Below are 14184 nucleotides of genomic sequence, written 5' to 3' on the forward strand. Positions count from 1 at the left end.
TGTATATTTATATATCAACACATTTTAAAAGCTATATTTTTGAAAGGCAAAATCATAATTCATAAAAATATACAAAATATTTATGCATCAAAGAGTTTATTTTACTCATAATTTGTAAGCTGTTAAAACTGGTCCAAAAGAGTCCAAAGAATAGAAACCTGTATTATTCATGTCAAGGTAGTTCTATTTGTTGTAAACAGACAATCAGAAAAACTGAAATAAATTTTCCTGATATATGTAAAACTGACCAATATCAAAAGGAAAACAAAATCTAATGTTTGAACTTATCTTTCATATGATTGGTTGAGATGGAAGAAAACAATTGCATCTCCAATTGTTCATCTTGTTCAGTGAACAAGAACAGTTTGCATCCCACAGCCTTGCTGAAGTTAATTTCAATCTGCACAGAATTTCATAATAGACCAGTAAAGACAATGAAAGGTCTGCATATTTGTACAATCAGATGGTCTCTCTGCAAGCCTCTTAGCAGTCCATGGAAAAAATACCCCGTAAGCATTTATTTACCTTTGATTCCAAAGTCTTTCATATTTTTTTGGATAAAATCATGTTCCACAGAGATGGCAGCCCATGGTGAATTAGTCATGGAAAATGACCAGGAAATTAAAAAAATTTGATATTCCCTGATTTTTAATGTTCATATAAATATACACTTATCCAAATAAAACTGCAAATAACCTATTCTAAATTTGTCATGAATGAACAGAAGCAGATTATTGGAATGGAAATTTACTTGAAATTCCCCTTTCCACTTCTGTTTATATGCATGCTAAAAAGAAAACATTACTAGCTGATATTATAATTAAAATATAAGTTAGCAAAATGTTTTTAGTTGTTAATATCAGTAATTTTCAATGTGAAACATCAATATTACATTTCTTAAATGAATATTATTTAAAGATATGAACAAAACACGTGCTAATTCTTGTAATCACATATCCCCAAATTTTGAAAACATTAAAATACCAATAAAACTATCATAATACATACAGGGAATAAGATATAACTTTACATAAAAATAAGTTTTTTTATTTAGTTCCTCTCATTCTTGTCTGTTCAGAGATCTTATTAAAAACACACAAAAAAAAATTAAAAGAGATTATCTTCAGGTTTACTTTTTAAAAAATTATACTATTAGATGCAACAGCCAGGTAAATCCTAAGTGAGAAATCTATATTGTTTTCTGTGGATTTTTCTCTTCAAGTCACAGAAAAATCTTTAATTCTACTTCCCATATTTCCTTTTCTAGTGATGTGAACCTTTTCAGTGGCCATTAACCTCCCTGAAACCATTAAGCCCTTTGTATTAATCCACACAGGTGGAAAAGTTTAGCCGTTTCACTGGTAAAAAGGCCTATATCTCTGTTCTATTGTTTCTTCCATCAGGATTATTAATACTATAAGAAAATTGCCCACAAAGGTATTCTCTTTCTTACTGCATTTTAATAAGCTGCTTATGCTAAGCAGGTGTCTGCAATTCTTGCACTCTTAAGAGGAGTACACACATCTATCCAAGAGATAAACAGGTGAATCTGTTGGTTTCAGTCATTTACATGTCTCTATAAAATATGTATGGCCAAATTTCCATATCAATGCAAATAGCAATAGTTAGATGTTCCTTTGACTCCTTTTGCAAGATAAAAGTAAGAAAGATACTAGGGATTTAGAAAGATTATCCTAAAATTCTCATTAAAGCTGTACAATACAGGTGAGAAAGTAAAATGCCTACAAATTCAAAAAAAATATTCTAAACATTTTGAACTCTAAAACCACTGAACATTTCTCTCAGTAGTACACATTTAATGTGTTTGAATTCTATGCAATCATGTTGAGAAAAACTCAGGCAGAAATTATGTTGATAATTTTATGAGATTTACATAAAATTGGAAGTAGTGACACTGGTATTCTATCATATTCAGGCTATTTGTATGATATAGGATATCCACTATGTTCTTAGCCTGAGAAATATCAAAAAGCTCTCTTTACAACTGGGGAAAAGTAATTATAACCAGTTACTGGACTCTTTCTCTTGATTATACAAAGAACAATATACTTCTACACAATACATTCAGCTGGACATTGTGAGAAATGCATAAAAAGAGCTACAATTTGCATTTGTGAAGATGTCCAGGTGATTCATATGTACATTAAAGTTTGATAAGCACTGCTACTGCAGTGGTTTCAAGCCTTCAGCCCAACTCTGAAACACTGTAACATAATCACAACACATTATAATATAAAAAAAGATGTTCATACAAAAAAGAATTGAAAATTCTGGTTCAGTACTACCACCACCACATGGATTTTACTAAAGATAAGCCAGATGATCTTGTTGCATGAATAAAAATAATAGTTTCCACTGTCTCCTAACTGTAATTCAAGTCCCCAGTACATAATGACTATGGTGACCTGTACATAGCATGATCAAGTCAAAATCATATATAAATTTTTTAGATATATTAAACACTTGAAGTTTTTGGGAACACCCTATGTCTTTCTTGCTGTGTGTTCTTCATATGCTCACTCTTCTATATGGAGTGTAATACCATCCTCAGTCAAATTTTCCATTCTGTGAAATCTGTTATCTAATGTATCTACTCTCCTTACTATAACACTTTACTTGTATTTCTATAAAATCCCCCTTTCCAACTCCACTACACATATACATATACACATGTATGTTCAAATCTTATTTACACTCTAGGTCTTGAGAATGGAGAATGGCATGGTATTCCATTTGTATTTATATTCTTATGGCCTAGACATAATAAGCTCTGAGTATATGTGAAAGTATGGATGAAAGAATCATACTGTATTCAAAATCCTTACAATTTTTATACTCCTTTTTGTTTTTAAAATGTCACAACCATTGGAAGATTATGTATTGAAAAAATAAAACTATATCTATTTTTTCAGTCTTAGAACATTAAAAAGCACGAGAGACACAGATAGACAAAGACAAGAGAGACAGAGAGAGAAGATGCTTCTGGCTTCTTTCATACAACTCTTTCCTGCACAGAATATGGAGTATATTCCATCACCACTGAATTCTGTTATTCATAAAATACATAATATCTTCATAAATGATATGTAGTTATCAAAAGGGTAAGATAAGTCTACTTCCTGATGAATACTAAAAATGGGTGGTTAGAGTCCTTTTAAAGACGTTAACCTTGGTATTGTATTATTCTTCACTAAAACTTTGATAAGTAGTTTGCTTTGAATAAAGGTAAACAGAGTGAATAAAAAAAGAGAAAAACTCCTAGGGCACAAAGAATTAAAATCACTAATTTTGTAACAACCCAGAAATTGCTACATATTTTGCAGAAGTTGAATAGTTACAATTTTTATTATTTCATAAAAATTTCATAATTATAATTGGAATATATCTGTATGCAAAAATCTCAGTTCAACCTAGTGTATTTTTGCGTAATTTTGAATGTGACCTGAGCCAATGAGATTTGTAGTCTTTCTTGGAATCTCTAAGTTAACAAACTCATTTTACTTCTATTTTCAACAGACTTACAAGTGTGATATTTATTTCTTCTATCAAATTTATGCATGCATTATTTAGTGCTTACTTATAAGCAATTGAGGTTTCTATGAAAAAATTGTTAGCATGAGGATAATAACAGGATGAGTAAAAGAAAAGAGTTTGGGTTTGGAGCACAAATTTTATTTACAGTTAAAATGAGAACAAAGCATGGAGAAGGAAGTAAATAGTACAATTTCTGCAATCATTCTATAATATTCTGCCTTATAGAGGAACCCCCTCATAAGTAATGGAATGATGGTTGATGGGGTCTGGCTTTTCTATCTTTGTTTTGCTGGCATTAACCTTGGTTCAAAAAACTGAATCTGAACATTTTTTTTCTTCTTTGAATCTGAAAGCAGTAACAGCTCTTGCATCTTCCAACATTTCTTTTTTCCATTGTCTCAATTTTTATATGAGATTTTATATTAGATTCATCCCACAGTTTCTCAATCTGTTCTTCATATATTTAAAAATATGGTAACACTTTCTTGTAAAGAGGAGGAAGAATTCTTTGATTGATCTTTTAGCTTCCTCATTTGTCCTTTGTGTTCCAATTCTTCATTAAAAATGGTATTTTCATTTCCAAAATCTAATAATAATGATATATACTTCTTGCAATCTCTTCTTGCTTTCTTTTTCAATAGATGAAATCACTTTCATTACCTCTCAGAGACTTTCACAATTTTTTTTAAAGACTTAAGTTTTTAGAGTAGTTTTAGAGTCACAGCAAAATTAAGGCAAAAGATGCAGAATATGTCAACCACCACCACACGTTTCCTATGTTATCAATTTCCCTACCAAAGAGATGTATTTAGTACAATTGATGAATCTACATATTATTACAAAATGAATTGATGTTTATATTTCCCTAAACGTTTTATGTCAAATCTTGATCCCCAAGGTGAGTTTTCAGGATTTGGTGTCTTTGGAAGGCAATTAGTCATGGGTTCAGAATGCTCATATCTGGTTGTATTGCCTTTATAACAAAAGCCAAAGGACTAGCTACCTGCCTTCTACCATGTGAGGACACAAGAAGTCATCACCCATGAACCAGAAAACACTCTCACAAAATAATCTGTTAGCACTTTGATCTTAAACTTTCCATACTCTGCATATATAATAAATGGGTTTTTGTTATTATATACCCAGCTTATAGTTTTTTATTATGGAGGCTGAAATGGACTAACACAATAATCACCAAAATTCTACAGTTTACTTGAAAGTTTACTCTGTGTGTTGAAATTCTATGGGTTTGGTCAAATGTAAAATGACAAGCATTTACCATTGTAGTATCATAAGGAGTGTTATTGCCCTAAGAATCTTCTGTGTTCTCCCTGTTCATTCTTTCCTGTCCCTAACCACTGGCAACCACTTATCTTTTCACTTTTTCCAGAATTTTGCCTTTCCTAGAATGCCATACAATTGAACTCCTATAGTATTTAGTCATTTCAGATTGGGGTCTTTTGCTTAATAAAATGTACTTAAGTTTTGTCAAATCTTTGCGGCTACACCTTCAGTCCTTTTTGTAGTTAGCATTTTTTCTAACTATTGTTTCTTGCATTTTTGCCCAGGCTACACTAGAACTGTGATCCTCCTATCTTTGCCTCCTTAGTAGATGGGACTGTAGTATGAGTCTGTATGCTCATCCATGTCTAATTTCTTAAGAATTCTCAAACTGTCTTTGAAAGTAGCTGTACTATTTATATTCCCTCCATCAATGAACAAGAGTTGCTTTACATCTCAACAGTATCTGGTGTTCTTAGTGTCCTGGATTTTAACCTTTCTAATAAGTATAGAGTAGCTTCTCATTGTTTAAATTAGTATTTCCCTAATGACATGTGATATGGAGTTTCCTTTTGCATGCTTATTTGCCTTTTTAAAAAGATCTTCCTTGATAAGATTTTCTATTAGTGTCTTTGACAGATTTTGAATTGAATTGGCCTTTCCTTGTTGCATTCCATTCTAAGTGTTCCTTGTATCTTGTGTATTTTGGATAATAGTCCTTAATGAGATACATTTTTTGTTTAAAAAAAAAAGTTTCTCTGAGTCTATGGCTGTGTTTTCATTGAGAAATGTTTTTCCTTTATTATTGCCTAGGAGTTCAGTGGTTTGCTGTTGCTAATGTTGTTTTTTGTTAGTTTGCTTGTTTTGTGAGTTTTTTGTAGTTTAGAGTTAAATCTTTACTCACTTCGAGTTACGTTTTAGAAACAGTGTGAAGTCTGTGTTTACATCCTCCATTTCTCTCTCTTTTTATGTCTGTCTGTGTGTCTATATGTAGAGGTCCAATTATTCAGACACCATTTGTAGAAAAGACTGTCTTTTTTCTGTTGCCACAATTGCAGGAGCAAGCTGTCCTAGTGTGGGAAGTTGGTGGCAACAGAGAAGTTTTTCAGGAGTAGTAACCAAGTTCCTGTTGTTTAGTCTTTTCTTTTTTCAGTCCTGGGGTTTAAACTCAGGGTGTATACCTTGAGCCACTCTACTACCTCTTTTTGTCCTTTTTTGAGGATTTTTTTTTTTCAAGTCAGGGTCTTGCAAACTATTTTCTTGGGCTGTCAATTCCTTGCCTCTGGAGTAGCTAGGATTACAGGCTTGAGCCACACCTGGTTGTTGTTTACTTTTTCCTCTTGAATTGTTTTTGATTCATACATCATTATTTTTCTTGTTTTGTGTTGTGTTCTGAATATATTTGTAAAACTCTTCTATGTTTCTGTGTACCCCTGGGAATGCACAGTGCTCCATCTTTAAACTAGAAATACAGTTCTAAGCACACAGTTTTATAGCTTGACCTCTATCTTGAAACTTGAAGTACAGTTTTTTTTTTAAGATTGTCCTTGAAAAAGTAGGTTTATATTTTATATGATAGGAGGGAGTAGAGAGACAGTTAGAGACACTCCTTTTAGCAATGCATAGAAGTAAAACCAAATTCTATATTTAGAGAGTGTACCTATTTTTAGATAAAATGGTGACTACATAACAGTTTTCATGAAAGCTACCAGAAATGAGGATAAAATAAAGCATTATTTCTTACTGTAGAAAGTATGCATTAACTGCCCGTAGGCATCAAATTGAATATGATACAAATGTGGAGAGCTTTAGTTGGGGTGATATAAATCATGGCCTTTAGAGAAACAGAACTAATAGGATGTTACTTTATTTTGAGGAATTGTCTACCATGATTTTGGTGATATGTTAAGTATAAAGCCTGATGGGGTAGGCTACAAAAAACTAACAAAACAACCAGGGAAGAGTTGCAGTTTAAGTCTAAAGATAGTCTGCTAACATAATTACTTCATGCTCAATGAAGATCAGTCTTTGTAAGAGTTAAGCCTGCAAGTGATAGGTTGAGGCACTCCCACATTATGTAGGATGATTTGCTTTATTCAATATCTACTGATTTAAATATTAGCCCATCCAAAAATATCTTCAAGAAACACCCAGAATAATGTTTAACAAACACCCAGACATGTTGGCTCAGTCAAATTAACATATAAAACTAACCATCACAAATCTAGATCTTTTCAACTCATCAGATATAACTCCTCCTTAAACCATATTTCATTTCCAAATTTTGTTATTTTCACAGCAATATAAGGAAGAAATACTCATGATGATATATACCTGTTCTCTTTGACAGGTCTACTTGTCACATGGTTGTAGCTAACGTTATAACTGCTCTTTCCCCACAATGCATTCTCCAGTCCCTTGGTCTTCAAGAAGTACATAGCTGGTTGTAATTTATCAGGTGTGAATTCCCAGATCTTCCTTCTTGAAGGGTCTGGGCTGATACTCTTGTTGACTGAATTTGGTTTTCTATTCACTTTAGCAGGATTGGGTAGTACTAAATGATAGGCTAGGAGATCTCCTCTTCTCCAGACATATTCTTGATGCCTCCATTGTTGAAAAGAGTCCAGATACTTCTTCATAGTCAGGATCACTCACTCTAACCAGCACAATGACTCTCTTCTTTGCCTGTCATGAGTCATAAGTAGTCAAATCTGATGTGGTGACAAGTCTTAACTTCCAATTCAATGGAATGATTGTGTCTCCTGATGGAAGAATTCATCCCTTTGGAAATGAGGCCTCTAGACAAACAAAACATAATTTCACAAGAACAGGAAGCAACAATTTTGCTGGTGGGTCACTAAGGGTAATAATGAGTGATGCTCCCCCCATTTCTTTCCCTTGATTCCTGGACCTGCGAACCCTGGATATGGAAGAATAGAACCATACCTATTGCTGTACAAAATATTCTGATTCAGAACTGAACCATACTCAACTGAATTTTCACTATCAAGCCAAATGATTCAGGCTAATGGAGAAGATGATAAGACCAGATTATTCCATGAGAATGGGTCACAAACAAATCTCAATTTCTGTGAAGTACTTCCCTTGCTTGGAAGCAATACTGTAAGGAATACCATTATAGTAGGTAGACATTCTATGAGTTTATGGATGTTAGTTTTTGCTAATGCATTGCATGTGGGGCAGACAAATCCACATTCATAGTAAGTATATATTCCAATAAGAACAAAACACTACCTTTCCATGGAAGCAATCAAATATAATCAACTTGCTACAGGGTAGTTGGTTGATCATCTAGGGGAAAAGTACCATGCTGGGAACTCAGTCCTGGTTTCACTGCTGGCAGATTGGACATACCGTGGTGATTATAGCCAGATTGTATATGTTGAGTGAAAGTCCACATAGCTGTGACCATGAATCACTTGTATCTCTGCCATCATGTCCTCATTGCTATGAACCCATTGGACAATGGCAGTTGTGACAGGGGGGTGAAGTTTGCTGTCATACACAGCATCATATGAATTTGATTATTAAATTCTCTTGGAGGATCCAAGATGGCGACTAAGGCAGAAGCAGACAGCAGAACTTCGTGAATCAAAAACCTCACTGAGATGCTGGAGCTACACTTGGCAGATATAAAGCACCAAGGAGAATCAAAACTTCAACACCCTGAACCCCTAGCCTGTGGAAAGTTTCTCCATACCACATTACACTGAGAAAACAGGAGAGCTCACTCCACCACCAGATGCTGGCTCCAAACCTGCCTTGGAGACATTTGGCAGACCAAACAGTTGAGCACCAAGCATCATGCGGTATTCTCCCAGCCACCCCTGGAATAAACCAGCATAGCCCCTCAGCAGACTGACCTTCACCCACCCCCCAAAAAAACTGAGTAAACAATGAACCAAAAGCTGGCACTGCTAGGAATCTCTCTGTATAGCTATCCTTAACTCAACTAGTTAAAATGCATTGTCTTTCTTATTATTGCTTGTGTCTTCTCTTCAACAAAATTAGAGATAAGGGAAGAACATGTTCTTCCTGGAAGTGAGGGGGATTGTGGGACAGAGGGTGTGTTGGGGGAGCAGGTGGGAAAAATGACCCAAACAATGTATGCACATGTGAATAAATGAATAATAAGAAAAGAAAAGAAAATATGATATGACAGGTGAAAAAAAAGAAAACTAGCGCTCATCAGGGGAATTCTGAAATTGCACTAGAGAAGGGGGGAGCTGCAAGGAGCTGATCTCAATGGGAACTTCAGTAAACTAATGGCTGGAAAAGCAGGAGGGCCGACAGCGGGAGGGTGATATGCAGCTGCCTGAAATAGGGGAGGTAGCAGTCCACAAAGCTCATCTCCTGAGCCAGTGAGCAACATCCAAAGTCAAATGACACTGCAAAATTGAAAAACAATAAGCAAGCCATCACAACATGCTAACAGCAGGGGCCTGGCTGATGGATCACTGCCCTTGCCCCAGAGAAAGAGGGCAAGGCAAAGAAACAAGCCCCTAGTAATCAAGCACAGCAAAAACCCAACTCAAAGGCAGGACAGCTAGTGGACTACAGAACTGATTCTGGAACCTGAGGACAACAGGGAAACTTAAATTGCCACACCCCACTGAGGAAGGAGTTAATCAAGCAGTTGCCTCTGAAAGATAGAAGAAAAAAAAAAGCCCAAACACTACCCAACCACCTGGTGAGACTATGACAGAGCTTATCCTTAAATACCAACACCAGGATTGGATGTGGAGGACTAGCACCAGAACTTAAACTAAGACTAAAATTCTACTGTTCCTATACCTGGATTTTGTTTGTTTGTTTGTTCATCTGGTTGTTTGTTTCTTTTGTTTCTTGTTTGTTTGTTCATCTTTCCACATTGATTTCTTTGGTTTTCTTTCTTTCTTTCTTCCTTTTTTTTTGGTTAGTTTTACTATTGTGAATTAGTTAATATTAAAGACACCCAGACCAGGGACAGAAATAGCACACACACATTTAGCTACAAATCCAATACAGTCACAAAACAAAATTAAACCAAGGGAAAGAAAACAGGTGACTGAAACCACCAACAAGCCTATCAAGAACATAGTTGCACAGTACCAAGTAAAGTGATGGGAAGACAAAAAAAGGATGGAAACCATTCTCCCCCCAAAATTAATTTAATACAGGATTCAGAGGGAAATGAAGAAAATGGATACCTAGTTCCAGACTCCATCAAATCAAAGGTAAACAACACCAAGGAACCCAATGATGCCCACAAGAACAACCTCAAAGAAGAAAACCTACAAGTAATCACTGAGAATTTCATGGAGATGTTACTACATGTGGTTAACCAAAATGTACAAGAGGCACTCAAGAAATTTCAAAACACCAAAAATAAAGAATATTAGAAGACACAAGAAAAATAAATGAACTCATAGGAGACTTAAATAAACACCAACGTGAAACAGACAACACTATAAGTAGATAAATAAATTATACACAAAAATAGACAATATTATAGAGGAAGTAACCCATGATATGGAAAATCTCAGAAAAAAAATGAAACAGAAATATAAAACAAAATGTAAGGCCACTCAACCAAACTAAAATAAGTGGAAGAAAGAATCTCAGAACATGAAGATAAAATGGAAATTAAAGGAAAAACTGAAGAGCTATTCATCAAACAACTCAAGAGCTGTGAAAGAATATGAAAGAACTCACTGACTCCAATAAAACACCAAACCTGAGACTCATGGGCACTGAAAAAGGAGAAGAGGTGCAAGCACAAGGATGTCCTCCAGGACACCAGAGACTTGACCAAAACAGAACTATCCAACAACATATTATCACTAAAACAGCAAGCATAGAGAATAGAGAGAGAATATTAAAGGCTGTAAGAGAGAAAAAGCAAATAATATACAAAGGTAAACCCATCAAAATCACAGCACATTTCTCAATGGAAACCTTACAAGCAAGAAGGACATGGAGAGAGGTATCCCAGGCACTAAATGAAAACTACTTCAACCCTAGGATATTATACCCAGAAAAACTATCATTCAAAATAGATGGAGCAATAAAATTCTTCCATGATAAGCAGAAACTAAAACAATATATGACCACCAATCCACCACTACAAAAGATTCTTCAAGGAATTCAGCACACAGAAAAAGAAAGCAAATAAAACCATGAGAGGATAGGCAGCACCAAACCACAGGAGAAGAAAGACAAGGAATCAGAGAGTAACATTGATTTGACTGCACACAAAAACAACAAAAACAACTAAATGACAGGAATCACCACATATCTGTCAATATTAACACTGAATGTTAATGGACATAACTCCCCCATCAAAAGACACCATTTGGCAAACAGGATTAAAAAGGAAGATCCAACAATCTGGTGTTTACAGGAGACCCATCTCATTGACAGAAATAAGCACTGGCTTAGGGTGAAAGTCTGGAAGAAGATTTACCAGCCAAATGGCTCCCTAAAACAAGCAGGAATAGCAATACTTATCCTGGACAAAGTAGACTTCAAACTTACACTGATCTAATGAGATAAACAAGGACACTCCATACTAATAAAAGGGGAAATACACCAAAAGGAAATGACAATTATCAACATATATGCATCCAATGTCAGTACAACTAATTTCATCAAACATACTCAAAAGTACATAAAAGCATATATAGATTCCAACACAGTGGTAGTGGGAGACTTTAATATCCCCCTATCACCAATAGATAGGTCATTCAAACAAAAAATCAATAAAGAAATTCTAGAACTAAATTATACCATAGATCAAATAGAACTAGCTGAGGTTTACAGAATCTTTCATCCAACTTCCGAACAATGTACATTCTTCTCAGCAGCCCATGGAACCTTCTCCAAAATTGATCATATCTTAGGCCACAAATCAAGCCTTAGCAAATATAAGAAAATAGAAGTAATCACATGGATTCTATCTGATCATAATGCATTAAAACTAGAACTCAGCCAAAACAACAGTAGAAAATATGCAAACAACTGTAAGCTGAACAATACATTGCTAAATGATCAGTGGGTCATTGATGAAATAAAAGAAGAAATTAAAACTTTCCTGGAAGTTAATGAAAATGAAACACAACCATCAGAACCTATGGGAGACAACAAAGTCAACCCTGAGAGGAAACTTTTTAGCCATCAGTGCATATATTAAAAGGACAGAAAGATCTCGAACCAATGACCTAAGCTACATCACAAACTTCTGGAAAAACAAGAAAAAGCAAAACCCAAAAGAAGCAGAAGGAGAGAAATAGTAAAAACAAGGATCAAAATTAATGAAATAAAAAGAACAACAACAACAACAAAAAAAAACAAAGAATCAACAAAACAAAATGCTGGTTCTTTGAAAAAAATGAAGGATTGACAGATGACTGGCAAACCTGACTAAAATGAGAAGAGAAAAAACCAAAATCAGTAAAATCAGAAATGCAAAAGGGGAGATAACAACAAATACCACACAAATCCAGAGAATCATCAATGACTACTTTGACAACCTAGGTTCCAATAATTTGCAAAATCTGGGAGAAACAGACAAATTTCTAGATACTTATGACAATCCAAAATTGAACCAAGAGGATATCCTCTATTGAGGATATCACCTCAATAGATCTGTAATACAAAATAAAACTGAACCAGCAATAAAGAGTCTCCCAAAAAAGAAAAGTTCAGGAACTGTTGGATTCTCTGCTGAATTCTATCAGACCTTTAAAGAAGAACTAATACCAACTCTTCTTAAACTTTTCCATGAAAAGGAAAGGGAAGGAAAACTGCCTAACTCATTATATAAAGTCAGTATTACACTTATCCCAAAACCAGACAAATACACCTCCAAAAAGGAGAACTATAGGCCAATCTCCATAATGAACATTGATGCAAAAGTCCTCAATAAAATAAAGGCAAACCAAATCCAACAACATGGCAGAAAGATCATTCACCATGACCAAGTTGGCTTCATCCCAGGGATGCAGGAGTGGTTCAACATATGCAAACTGATAAATGTAATACAGCACATTAATAGAAGCAAAGACAAAAATTACTTGATCATCTCAATAGATGCAGAAAAAGCCTTTGATAAGATCCAACACCACTTCATAATAAAAGCTCTAAGAAAACAAGGAATAGAAGGAATGTACCTCAACATTGTAAAGGCTATATATGACAAACCTATAACCAACATCATACTTAATGGAGAAAAACTGAAACCATTTCCCCTAAAATCAGGAATTAGACAAGGGTGCCTACTATCCCCATTCCTATTCAACATAGTCCTTGAACTCCTAGCCAGAGCAATTAGGCAAGAAGAAGAAATAAAAGGAATAAAAATAGGTAAAGAAATGTCTAAATACCTCTATTTGCAGATGAAATGATCCTACATCTTAAAGACCCAAAAACTCCTAGATACCAGAAACAGCTACAGCAAGGTGGCAGGATACAAAATCAATGTACAGAAATCATTAGATTTTCTATACACCAACAATGAACAAATTGATAAAGGACATATGGAAACAATTCCATTTACAATAGCCTCAAAAAAAATCAAATTCCTAGAAGTAAACTTAACAAAGGATGTGAATGACTCTACAAGGAGAACTACAAACCCCTGAAGAAAGAGATCAAGGAAGACTACTGAAGGTGGAAAGATATCCCATGCTCATGGATTGATAGAATCAACATAGTAAAAATTGCTATACTACCAAAAGCAATCTACATGTTTAATGCAATTCCCACCAAAGTCCCAATGATATCATCACAGAAATTGAAAAAAATCTACCCTAAAGTTCATTTGGTAAAACAAGAGACTGCAAATAGCCAAGGCAATACTCAGCAGACACAGCAATGCTGGAGATATCACAATACCCAACTTCAAACTATATTACAAAGCAATAGCAATAAAAACAGCATGGTACTGCACAAAATTAGATATGAAGACCAGTGGAACAGAATGAAGTACCTGGATATGAATCCACACAGCTATGCCCACATTATTTCTGACAAAGGTGCCATAAACATATAATGGAGAGAAGACAGGCTCTTCAACAAATGTTCCTGGGAAAAAATGGTTGTCTGCCAGCAAGAAACTGAAACCATATCTATCTTTATCACCTTGTGTTAGTATCAACTCAAAATGAATCAAGGACCTTAGTATTAGACCCAAAACTCTGAATTTAGTACATACAGGAAGGAGCAAGAAATATTCTGGAAGCAATAGGTATAAGCAAGGACTTCTTAAATAGATCCCCAGCAGCTCAGCAACTAAGAGAAAGATTGAACAAATGGGACTTCAAAACTTAAAAAGCTTCTGCATAACAA

The sequence above is a fragment of the Castor canadensis genome, chromosome 9 (genome assembly GCF_047511655.1).
Source record: "Castor canadensis chromosome 9, mCasCan1.hap1v2, whole genome shotgun sequence".
Classification (NCBI taxonomy): Eukaryota; Metazoa; Chordata; class Mammalia; order Rodentia; family Castoridae; genus Castor; species Castor canadensis.